This window comes from Cnephaeus nilssonii (genome assembly GCF_951640355.1).
Source record: "Cnephaeus nilssonii genome assembly, chromosome: 18".
NCBI lineage: Eukaryota > Metazoa > Chordata > Mammalia > Chiroptera > Vespertilionidae > Cnephaeus > Cnephaeus nilssonii.
Window position 1 is genome coordinate 17,619,704 of NC_137089.1, and position 13,444 is coordinate 17,633,147.

The window sequence follows — 13,444 nt, forward strand, 5'->3', positions numbered from 1 at the left end:
CAACTCCTTAACCAGCACAGAACTTATATGTTCTGGACTCAGCTTCCCTCTCCCTTCTTGTACCCTATGCTTAAGATATACCAAATTGTTTGTATTTTTCCAAACATACCTTTTTTTTTTTTTTGCTACCATGCTTTTGCAAATGACTTTGCTCTGATTGGAATGTTTCTTTTGTACTCATCTTCCTTTTCCTGGGCTAGGCCCTGCTTTTTTACAAATACTAAGCATAAAGTTCAACCCCCTTTAATAATACATATAAGTGCATTTGTGTGTGTATATATGTGTGCATATTTACTTGCACATATATGCTCTCATACACATATATTCCATGCTCCTAACCTATGTGTGTCAGGTTCTCTATTCATGCCTTGTGGTTTTGTTCATTTCATTGTAGTTTACATCATTAAAGGTCCATTTTAAATGACCAGTGCATCCCTTTGGATGAGGTGGATTTTATGTCAAATTTAATCACCATAGATCAGTAACCTTTTCATCTCATGGCACACAGAAATTAATTACTAAAATTAATTTCTGTGGCACATTAAAAAGTATGTTTTTGCTGATATGACAAAAAAGTAGGTATGATTTTGATTAATTCACATCAGATAGCTATTGTTGTGTTGGCTGTTATCATTTATTTATTGGACAATCTAAGAGAAAAGAGGTCATTGCCCCTGACTAAATAGTCAATTATTTAATTATTTAATTATTTTTAAAAATTCTAATGGTACATAGGCAACTGTAGATAATGCCTGACTATTTAGTCATGGACAGCTCTAGTAGTCTGCCTAACAACTGAGAAAGCTTTTCCGCAAATTCTGAATTTATACTTCCATGACAGACAAATTGGAAAAACCCCAAAGCAACTTTGTACACATTGTTTTAATATCAATGAAAGTGATAATTTTTAAATAAAAAAGGTATTGTTTCCAATAGAAAATTAGAAACATATCTTCCTTTACTTTAATGCTTTTTAGTTTCTTGTGAATCTTCTGGAATGAAATTTAACCCCTGAATCCTACATATAAATATTTTCTGGTTCTCTTAAAAAAAAGAAAACTGTCATCTGATGTAGGAATCCCTTTCCACGTCCCGCGTGGTCCAGGGTTCCGGTTCAGGGTTCGAGTTCTGGAAAAGGGCCGCACACAAATGAATGGAGACTTGAAGAAATTCAATTTGGCGAAATGGGGGCCCAGGTGGTAGTCCACCTCTAGTGGGAGAACTACTTCCCGCTCTGGCTCTGCCATCCCTTTTATTGAGGTTTTGGGGAAAACATCTTAGTCAGGATAAACAGAAATTTACATGGGAAAAACAAAGGTGCAGGCTGCTTCAGCTAACAATATCTCAACTAAAGGGTGAGTGGTTAGAGCAATTAAGGTTGTTGACCAGCCTTCCTGGCTTCCTGTCAACATCTCTCTTTTAGTGAAACTGATTTGTTTCCGGCAATCTGAGTTAGAGACCACCCCGCTGGAAGTGGATTGTGGGGGATTGACGCAATAAAAGAGAGTCTCCACAGGATAATTCTAAGAAACATTTTTGCAAACCACGTTTTTTCTCATTTGACAAATGGCAGTGATCCAAATGAGTAGCTTATGAAGTTTAGCTTTAAAAGAAATCCTACATTAAATGAAACACTGCCAGAAAAATCATGCATCTTAAGTACTCAGCAGATAATATAAGGTACTCAGTTACAGAAATTCAAAAGCCTTAATAATTAAGGGATTTACACATTTTCAGGAATAACATTACTAGTTAGAAAATTGCTATCATTTTACTATGGTGTTTCATATGAAATTGCAAGGTATTAGCATTTAAAATCTAACCTCATTCCAATAAAAACCCTCTATTCAACATTCTAACTTTTTAATCTATTCCTTTTCCATATATGCTGCTTCTTTTCATGAAATAAAGTTGCTCTATTAGCCTTCCTTCTCTTTTGTAATACCCCTAAAGTTCACGGTTGCTTTTTTAAAAATTAACTTTCATTTGCTTAAAAAGGGCAAAATTATTAGTAAAAGTGTATGTGTGTGTGCGCGCGCGTGCGTGTGTTTTCTCTACAATATGGGATTACTCAATGGAACACACATAAATTTGTACAGGCATAAAACTGTCAACATCATTGTATAATAAACATTCTAAAGCATTATGTGTGAGGTCTAATTTTTCCTGAATAATATTTGTTGAGTAGTTCTTACTTAAATTACCCTTGGTCCAACTACTGGAAAGATTAGTAGGATGAAAACAGTCCTTCAAGGCATAAGAAAGGGACAATGACTGCTGACATCTTATAAATGAAATGAAATCCCTGTTTTTCCTCACTTTGATCAAAGGACTGCAAACACTGGGCATTGTCTGTCCCTTTACAAAGACCATCTTGGTACCCTGGTGATACTTGTTATATCTCAAGTGCTACTGGAAGAGAGCCAAATTAACATTACAATGAATTGGTTTCTTAGAATTAACCACACAACACATGAGAGAATGAAACTAAGCATGGATTACTGCTGAAATACCTGCTCCCCTTACCACATGTATTGCCAGGGGAATTTTGTAAAAGTCCATCTTAAAGAGTCATTAATCTTAAAGAGTCAAGAAAAAAATTTAAAGTTATGATTTGTAAAACCAGGTTATCAAATATAATATTTAAGTGCGATGAACAAATAAGACATTTCCAGAACCAAGTAACTAAAGAAGTTTGGAAGCGATCATTTTAAGTGACTTCTGATGCCAGCAGAAAGAGACTTCCAAGTAACAGAATTCTGGATTACTGTTATTAAATTACAACATGCTAGGAAAGCATTAACAACTCATAGTCATTCTGCTCATTCATTCATTAAGAAACACTCAGTGTGTATCTACTATTTCATAGGCATTATGCTAGGCTGCATTAATATCAATATTAAGAGACTTCTTTGTAAAAGCCTTAAAAATAATGTAGCAGCATTTAACACATTATAACAAATGAAAAAATCACCCCAAATCCTACTATACCTCCTCCACTCATTGTACTTATTACCCATCATCTGTCTCTCCCACTAAACTGTGAGCAACTTGAGAACAAAGACTGTCTACACTTCTATATTTCCTCTATAAAACAGAAGTTCAACATTGGTTTGCTAAATGAGTTTACCTTTACAATCCGAACTTTTTTTGTGTGTGTGTGTGGTACATTTACACAATGGAATACTATTTGGCCGTAAGAAAAGGACATCTTACCTTTTGTGACAGCATGCATGAACCTTGAAAGCATTATGCTAAGTGAAATAAGCCAGTCAGAGAAAGGCAAGTACCATATGATTTCACTCATCTGTGGAATCTAATGAATAAAATGAACTAACAAGCAAAATAGAGACAAATTTATAAATAGGGAATGGGCTGACAGCTGTTGGGAGAGAGGGGGTTGGGTGAGGGAGCTGGAGAGATTGAGAAAAAAAAAGAGAGGAAAAACAAATCATCTCTTAATTTGACAATCTAAGATCAGCATCCATGACTAAATAGTCAGGTGTTGCATATTTTAAAAATTATTTCGGCACACTGGTTGAAAACCTCTGCCTTATTGTATGGTTCCTTCAGTGCTTTCATTTATTAAATTAACAGTGTGTTATTGAGACTTGGATATATTAGTGGTGTAGTTTTATTACATATTATGAGGCAGAGTTAGTAAAGTTAACCGCTAATAAGATAGTCTTGTACTGATTTACTCTGAAGAGAAGAGAACAAACTAGTTAGACCCACTGCCCAGAGTTGTAGCTCTGGCGCTAGAAGGAGCAAATGCTCCCCAGCCTCTCACAGAGCCCCTGGGAATTCTTCTCTAATGAGCGGAAGGGAAACTTGTGGTGACTCTTGCCCCACTTAGGGGCTATACCTCAAGGATCCACGTAAGTAATGTTTATCTTTGTCAAATACTTATCTCCCAAAATAAATTGAGAAAGGAATGAGGAGTTTGAGAAAGAAAGGGAAACGAGGCAACAGTTAACAAACCTAAAAATGAATTTCATTGTCCTTCCCATAAGTTACTACATTAAGATTTTAAAATAACCATGACACAATTATAAAGCCAGCCCTTTCAACTTCCCAGGCAGCATTCCACTGAATGGATTGCGTAGTCTAGATTTTAAGGTCCACAGTGACTAAAAAGTACCAGCTTTACATGGCTTAAAAAAAACTTTCTACTTAACATAATAAGTAGTATACAAAAATGATGTATTTAGTACATTTTCAATGATGGGTAAGTGTACACAGACACATTTGTATGCACTGGAAAAAGAAAAGAAAAAACACTGAATTGTGAACAGTGCTTATCTCTGGCTGATGGGAAATACAGGTGAATTTTATCTTTTTCTTGACATGATTAGACATTTTCCATTTCCTTTAAGAAAAATGAAAATTTGCTGGCCGTTGTTGCTCAGTGGTTGAGCATCGACCTATGAGCCAGGAGGTCATGGTTCAATTCCTGATCAGGGCACATGCTGGAGTTGCCAATCCCCAGTGGGGGCACGCACGAGGCAGCCTGTTGGTGATTCTCTCTCTCATCACTGATGTTTCTCTCTCTTCCTCTCCCTTCCTCTCTGAAATCAATAAAAATATATTTAAAAAAGAAAAATGAGAATTTAATTTTCTATTCAGAAAAAAAATCCACATAGGATTAAAAGAAAGAAATGTGCTTAGAATGCATTCACTAAGTGGGAAACTTGTAAACATGTGGCAGTTTAGAGCAGCCAGGTCAGAGCAAACCTGGAAAACACACTGTGACCCACAGATGTGCCCCCACCGGTTCTGTTGGTTTTTCTCCTCCAGTGCTGTCCCCTGTTTTGTGGAAAGTCTGTAACAATAGCCATAGTTTATTGAGCACTTCCCATGTGTCAGCCAGTGAGCTAAAGTTTTTTCTATACTTCCTTAAACTCTTCCTCACAGCAGCCCTTTGGAATACATATTGTTACTATCTTATACCTGTGAGATGGTAGAAGTTCTGAGCAATTATGTAACATGATCAGGGTCACTGAGCCCAAATGCTGGAGCTGGTATTCAATCTTAAGTCTATCTGATGCCCAAGCACATCCTCTTCCCACTTCAGTCAAGGTCAGCTCCTTGGTTAGTGCAAGGACCACAAAAGGGCCATTCCCTGTCCAAATCTGTCCAGTTGAAGTGTTTTGTTGGGCTAGCATGTTATTTTTTAAGTAGCGTCAAGCCTTTAGCCAGGAAGCACGGTCTCCAATTAGCCACTGCCCCTACCTCTCTTGGACACAAGACTCCTGGCCCTTTTAGTTATTAAGATAAGCTGCCCTAGTAAAAGACATTTGAGTTGCCACCAGTTGGGGGGAGGGGGAATAAAGGCACAACATTTGACTATCATATTCCAATGTTAAAAAGAAAAAAAAATCCTCTTCATTCACTTGTTCCCCCTTTTTAAACAAAATGAAAAATCCTCTTCACCACTATCATGCTTAGAATTATTATAAGAATGATTGGGTCAATAAGAAGTGGGCCCTTTGAGGTCTTCCTAAACCAAGCATAAAGTAACTATTTCATAATAGGACAAGGTGACTAAATCTTTCCTCAGCTCTGTGGCGATATGCTATTTATGGTCTCATTATTTATCCTTGCTGAAAAGTATTAGTATTTTCTTTCATTTACTCAACCAGAACAGCGATACCATCTTCATATGGCTTATGGGTGAGTATCATGCTTGTTCTCCTGCTCATTACAACATCACACCTTCAAATAAAATTTCAAGTAAGAACTTACTCTAATGTTCATATACACACTGAAAACTTTTTCTCATGGACTGGACTCCAATATTATGATTTTTAAAAACTTACCACAACATGTCATCAATAATCTTCAAACAATCCTTCTTTCTTTTGGAAATAAATGTTTCCTAAGGTACTAAATTAAAACATGCAAAACTATGTCTAAGTTAAAACTACTGAACTGAAATAATTTCTGCTCAACATTTTTTAACTGTCAAAAGTAAAGTTGTACTTACAGTTAAATATACTTACAGAAATTTTGAAGATTCATGTATTTATATAGAATACATATATACCATAAAGTAATAGACTCTAACAGTTTCCCCTTGGAAAGCCATAATTTCATCAAGTAGGTATAAGATTACAGAATAAATTCAATATCCACAAAGACATACAGGCACATACAGAAATGTGGGTATGTATGTTTACATAATATATACATTTATATACTTTTTATATCAAATAAGCACAATTCAACAAACATCTACTGAGTCATTTTTGTTATTGTTGTTCATTCTCACCCGAGGATATTTTTTCACTGACTCTAGAGACAGTGGAAGGGAGAGAAGAGAGGGAGAGAGAGAGAGAGGAGGGAGAGAGAAACATCCATGTGAGAGAGCCACATCAATTGGTTGCCTCCCACATGTGCCCAGGTTGGGGCGGGGAACCTGCAACCCAGGTACATGCCCTTGACCTGGATTTGAACCCAAGACACTTAGGTGCATTGGCAGAAACTCTAACCACTGAGCACAACAGACAGAGCTATTGAGTCACTCTTATTTGTTCTCTATATTAACAGGCCTTGTTGTCATCCTATATAATAAAAGGCTAATATGCAAATCGACCGAACAGCAGAACGACAGGTCGCTATGACGTGCACTGACCACCAGGGGGCAGACGCTCAACGCAGAAGCTGGCCCCTGGTGGTCAATGCACTCCCACAGGTGGAGTGCTGCTCAGCCAGAAGCCGGGCTCATGGCTGGTGAGGACAGCGGCGGTGGTGGGAGCCTCTCCTGCCTCAGTGGCAGCACTAAGCCATCAGTCGGACATCCCCCAAGGGCTCCCAGATTGCAAGAGGGTGCAGGCTGGGCTGAGGGACGCGCCCCCCCCTCCTGAGTGCACGAATTTCATGCACCGGGCCACCAGTAAAGATATAAAAAAGGCAAAAGATAACAGTTCTTACCAAACCCCTGTCTAATGGAAAAGTATATAAACAGTCAACATTATAATGTGGTAACTATTAGAATAGAAATAGCCAGTAGAAGATTGTAAAACATGTACCTCAAATTTGTGAAATCTATAAGAATTTTATTCCATATATTGACAGAGAAAAAAATAGAGTTTGGTAGATCTCAGTTAACTCAACGTGACTGAGCACAAACATAATTTGGAGGAAGCACATACTTAATCAGCCTCTTTTCTGTACTGTGCATTCCCACCCAGGCTGGTTCCTCTCAGAATTCAGTTTCATCACGACTTTTTATATTAAAGTTATATCAGCATAATTATTCCCAGTAAACCATGAAGCTCAAACTCTATATATCCTCGGATTTCTCAGAGGCCTGTTATTTTCTTGACTTCATAAAGCCACAGATTCTGGTATCATAGCAGGAGATATTTTCGGTTAAAAAGTCAAGTGAGTTTGCTAGAAAAGCACCATTAGATGAGGAAATCACATTGATTTTCTCACAACGTTTTCATCTGTAAAAAAATGTAGAGTCAGAGAAAATAGGTAATTTCCCCCAAGACACACAGTTAAATAGAGTTCACTGCAGAACCAGAATTCTCACCCGCCTGGTCTAAATCCAGAGTTTCTGATTTTGCTAATACACACCATGCCTGTCAGCCCAATTGTAAGGGTCTCTCATGTCAAAAGTTGAGCTTCTTTATGGTCTACCTGATTTCTTCCAAAGTGGGAGAAAGGTCTTGGTGCACTCACACAGGCAGGTGGAATCCTGGGCAATGAGGGGCTATCTTTAGTGTAGTGTTGTGGAGAGCTCCCAGAAGGTGTCATCAGGAGACTTGAGAGATTTGTTTCTTCACTTATCAGCCATGTGAACTTCACAGCCTTTTATTTCCCTGAGATAAACAGTTCTCATCAGTAAAATCATCCTGTACTAGGTATTTCAGAAGTTTGTTGCAATGACCAAATGGAATGTGTGTGAAAACACTCGGTCAGCTATCAGATGGCATGCAAATGACACATATTTTGGTATACTTTGGTCTGGAGCCAAATGGGGAGAAGCAGTATGAAAACCTATTAGGAGGAGTATGAATTCTCTGGTATAAATATTAAATATAAATATACAATGAGAAGGCAAATAACAGTTAAAATTAGCCATTATGTTATTCCTTTGACCATATTCTAATTGATAGGTAGGTACATGAGAATTAGCATATGAGCCTTAGCCAGTGGTGCTCAGGGGTTGGAGTGTTGGCCCTAGCACCAAAGAGTCGTGGGTTTGATTCCTGGTGCATGCCTGGGTTGAAGGTTCAATCTGGCCCCAGCCAGCCTGGTCAGGGTGTGTGCAGGATGCAATCAATTAATGTGTCTCTCTCACATCATTCAATGTTCCTCTCTCTCTTTCTCCCTCTCTCTCCCTCCCTTCTACTCTCTCTAAAAATCAATGGAAATAATATCCTCGGGTGAGAATTAACAGGAAAAAAAAAGTAGCATGTGAGATAGAAGAGGAGGCCTTGGACTCTGACAGCATTAGACTGACGATTAAGTGTATGACTTTCAGCAAGTTGCTTTCCCGCTCTGTGTTCCAGCTTCTGCATCCAGAAAAAAGGAACAATAATGTACCTACATCATAGTATTGTTTGAGGAGTAAAAAAAGAAAAATCAGGAACATACCTACGAAAAATAAAGTAAGCTTCTAATGGAAAGAGACGGGGTTTGAACTTCCTCGTAGCTGTGGACACAAGAGGTGGTGTGGGAGAGTGACAAACAAATTAATGAGGGATTCATTCTTAGAGGTCTATCTTACTAACACTTATCAGCATTATGACTATGAAGAAGTCACTTAACTATTCTGAGCCTTGGTTTCCTCATCTGTAAGGTAAATATGTTAAAGCAGTTTATAAAGTTAAAATAAAACTATTTTGCAAACCATAGAAAGATAAAGGGTTTATTACAGTATATTGTTGAGCCCTGATACTACTGTCTTCCTAATGCTAAAGAGTTTTGCAAATCTTCATTCTTAAAGAATTGTATCTTTCCTGTTTATACTAACTCAGGAATGTATGTGCTATAGGGTGGCCAAAATATCTGGGAACAGATAATAATATTTTATTATATTTTAATGTAATGTCAGAGACATTTATTATATATATATTCACTAATTCTTCCAGACTTTATGGCCACAGGGCATAAAAAACTCTCTTGTACAACATGTGCTAGTTGTTTCAAACCTTCAGAGGGATCATTCTCCTTGAGCAATGTTAACACAGAAATATCTATAATTATGATTTTGGTGATGATTAGACTCTGAATTGCTGGGCCCACAATGAATAAAGTGAGAGACTGCAGTGCATACAGTTCCCAGATGTCCTTCATAAAAATACTGTGGGTTGGGGAAGGGAGAGCAGGACTGGAGAAATACTGTAAAAGGGGGGGAAAGTCTTTTTTTTTAATTTAAACATTATAGTTAAATACAATCAGCTGAACATCTCACTTAAAAGCTGATGAATTAAAGTGTAAAATTAATCCCATTATAAAGTATTCATCCCTTTACCTAAGTGATAACAGAACCTGGACATTAGCATTAAGTATTGTTTTGTTTTCTGATAAAACAACTGATAAATTGAAGATGAAGCATTTCAAGCCACTGATAGTAACTATCACTAAAATGTTAAGACAAAGCAAATATGACATTAAAAAAATAAAAAGAGCATTTACTTATATGGTTCACTACTGGACATCTGACAAACTTGGCAACGAAAGGCCTCAAATGGTTCTCTCTTCCATGAGAAGCAGTGACTCTTTTAAGATAGATTGATTTTTAGAATTTCATAAACCTCAGGGGCTTAGCACGTCTTTATTTAACCACACAACTAAAAAAAATCCTTGTGGATGATTGCTGTATAAATGATTCCAAACAATCAAGTCCATTGAGATTTCTGAGCTTCCTATGATGCTTACCACTCATGCATTTGCAACCACCTAACTATTGGGCAGGAAGCAATGAGCCTTGTCCTTGCCTGGTGCACATCTAATGATGTAACCTGGGGAGGTCATAGCACTAGGCAAATCGGGATTTCATCTTTCAATGCGATTCTAGACAGGAAGAGCTCTCCAACAAAGAGACATTAAAATACCCCAATTTCCAAAACATTTAGGGAGACACAATCACTAGAACAGAATAAGGTTGTAACAAAATCAGGTTAGGGTGGTGGCGCTCTCTCTCTCTCTCTCTCTCTCTCTCTCTCTCTCTCTCTCTCTCTCTCGGTTTTGTTTGTTTGTTTGTTTGTTTATTTTACTGTGACCCATAGAGGAATAGTTTTAATCAGGACAAGGAACAAATACACATGCTCTCATGGACACACACACACACACACACACACATGAAACAAAAGTTTTATGAACCAATATTTATGCTATTAACACAGTAAATAAAACCCACGTCTCTGACTCTCTGAGACCCTGATATTTAATTTCATTTGTACAAGAAATTGGAGGCAACCAATCTATGTGTCTCTCTCACATGATGTTTCTCTTTCTCTCTCCCCCTACCTTCCACTTTCTCTAAAATTCAATGGAAAAAATATCCTCCATAAGGATTAACAAACAAACAAAGTAAAATGGAGAGACACTTCTTTTGCACTGCTAAGTATAGGATAGGTCATAATTAACTTTGATAGCACATAGAGATGGTATTTAGGGAACAAGATAAAAATGAGGGATTCTGTGATCTCCAGCTCTGGTGCTGGGTTTGTGCCTTGAGAGATCTGGGCAGAAAAGATTACGCTGACATTTCAAAGGTATGTTATCTTAGATACAAAAGGATAACAGACAGGCTCACTTAAGGTCAAGGAAGCTACAGGCCAATGATGTGACTACTCACAAGGACCTGCTTTTAGTTAGGAATTTTTAAATATGTTTTTATTGATATTAGAGAGAGAAAAAGGAGTGAGAGCGAGAGTGAGAGCAAGAGCTAGGGGTAGAGGGAGAGCGAGACTGCCTCCTGCACTTCCCCCACTGGGGATGGAGCCTGAAACGGAGACATGTGCCCTGACTGGGAATCAAACTGGCAATACTTTGGTGAATGGATGACACTCAACCAACTGAGCCACATTGGGGCGCAGTAAAGAATTTTTATGTTCAGCATTCTACTTGGTTACTTTTGATCTCTGGGTCTCTGAGTTTGTAAGGACTGCCATGCATGCCTCCCTTGAGCTTGTCAGGTTTAATATGTGGCACCTTTTTCATCCATAAGTGGTTCACACAACTCCTCCTTGGGTTCAATTTCTTAGCAAGAACTGCTCACAGAACTCAGAGAAACAGGTTTCTTACTAGATCTCTGGTTTATTGTAAAAGGATATATAACTCAGAAAGAGCCAGATGGAAGCGATGCATAGGGCAAGGTATGTGGGAAGGGGCTTGTAGCTCCCATGCCCTCTCAGAGTATATTACTCTCCCCAAATCTCTGCATGTTCACCAACCTGGAAGCTCTCTAAACTCCCTCCTCTTGGGTTTTCTGGAGCCTGCATTACCTTGTCATGACTATTTAAGTCATTGGGGGCTGATTTAACCTCTAGCCCCTCTCTCTCACTAGAGGAAGTGGTAGTGGTTTTGAAAATTCCAACTCTCTAATCCAGTGGTTGGTTCTCCTGGCAACCAGCCCCCGTCCTAGGTGCCTCCAAGTCCCTTCACTCACGTAACAAAAGATACCTTTATCACTCTCAACACTTGGGAAATCCGGGAGTTCTGGGTGCTATGAGCCAGGAATTGTGAACGAAGACCAGATATACTTTGGCCATCTGAATGACCAAATATACATTTCTTACAAATCATAGTATCACAGAAGCTGATATTCATAACTACTGTTTGTTATGTTCTTACTGTGTGTGAAGTAATGTGCTGAACAGTTTGCTCACATTATAGCAGTGGGTCCTCAAACAATCTTTGGAGATGAATGCTGTTGTAACTATTTCATAAATGAGGCACCTGAGATTACAAACTGGCTTTGGCTGTGTAGCCAGGAGATGGAAGAGCAGGGACTAGAAGCCAATCTTACTCAGAATTATCCTCTTTATATTAACAAAAGCCCAAAGTTGCTATTTCAGGACAGACTAGACAGAATTTTGACTAGATTAGCACAAAAAGCTATTTCTATACAACGGATAGATTGGCAGAACCTACTACATTTAAATAAATCATTGGGTATATGTATTATAAACTCAATATAGTTCTCACAACGTGGGTTTCACTTTTTTTTTCAATGCCGTTTGTTGTCATTATTTTAAATGACCAGTTGTAGAGCTTATCTATATATTGTTCTATAGAGACATTTTAATAGGATGGATTCTAGCTGATTGTTGATTTTAAAGACAACTTCAGTAAGGTAATTAGCCTCTAGATGGTCCAATGGTAACCTCCTCCTGGTATTTGTATTCTTGTGTAGTCCCTTCCTGCATTCTACCAGAGTTGACTGTGTGACTGATATAATATGGCAGAATAGATGATATGTCCCTTTAGATGAAAGACATATTCATCTCTCTCTCATATTGGTCTCTCATCACTCATCCTGGTGGAAGCCATGTTATAAGCAGCCCTATGGAGAGGTCCATGTGGTGGGGAATTGAAGCCTCTGGCCAATAGCCAAGTGAGTGAGCCTCAAATGAACCCTCCAGCCTATCAGGTCTTCAGAGACTGTAGCCTGAGCCAACAGCTTGACTATACCCTCACAAAGGCCCTAGAGCCAGAACCACCCAGCTAAGCTGTCTTCAGGTCCCTGATTCTCAGAAACTATGTGACATCATAATTGATTGTTACTTGAAGCTAGGAAATTTTGGCATAGTTTGTTAGGCAACAATAGATAACTAATACAAACAGTTACAGCTTCAACTTTGCAGGATGCTATCTCAACAGAGTTCTGTCTGTGTTACATAGCACCTTTAATAGCAGAAATGCAGTTCAAAGGTAACAGAATACTCAGGTTGGAGAAATTAAGAGGAAAAAAAAAACTAAACAGTGAATAGTTTAGGAAATCTGATAGATTATTATTAGGCTTTCGAGTCACACAACACAGTTTAAAGTAGAGGCTAGTGATGCAATCTATGAATCATTGAGACTCCTAATCCCAAGCAGTTAATATAACAATTTGTCATCCAATCTATTAATTAATCAGCATTTCCTTTATCCTTATTCTCCCCAATCACTGGCTATTTTAAAAACCGCTGGCATATTCCACTTGAAGTTGAATTAGAAAAGAGAAGAGAATTGAAACACACATTTGTAAGTTCTGCTACTCTTCATAGTTTCATGTGGAGCTAGTCTCTGAAATTTGAAAAGTAGGCAAAACTGGGCACCATCGTCCTTGAATCCACCCTCCTGATGCAAAGAATTCTCATCCTTATCTTCCAGCTCCCTAACCCTTTCTACCATAGCATTCACCCAGGTGTGCCTTTCCCCACAATGACCTCTCTTTGCACTAACACACTCAAAGGCATGAATAAATAATTTCCAATTT

General features: G+C 38.2%; 1 protein-coding gene across 2 annotated transcripts in view; it reads right to left on the bottom strand.

The window, feature by feature from the left end:
• ANGPT1 (angiopoietin 1) overlaps nucleotides 1-13,444 on the bottom strand; it is a 250,069-nt gene that overhangs the window by 112,347 nt on the left and 124,278 nt on the right. The gene's annotated exons all lie outside the window — the stretch shown is intronic.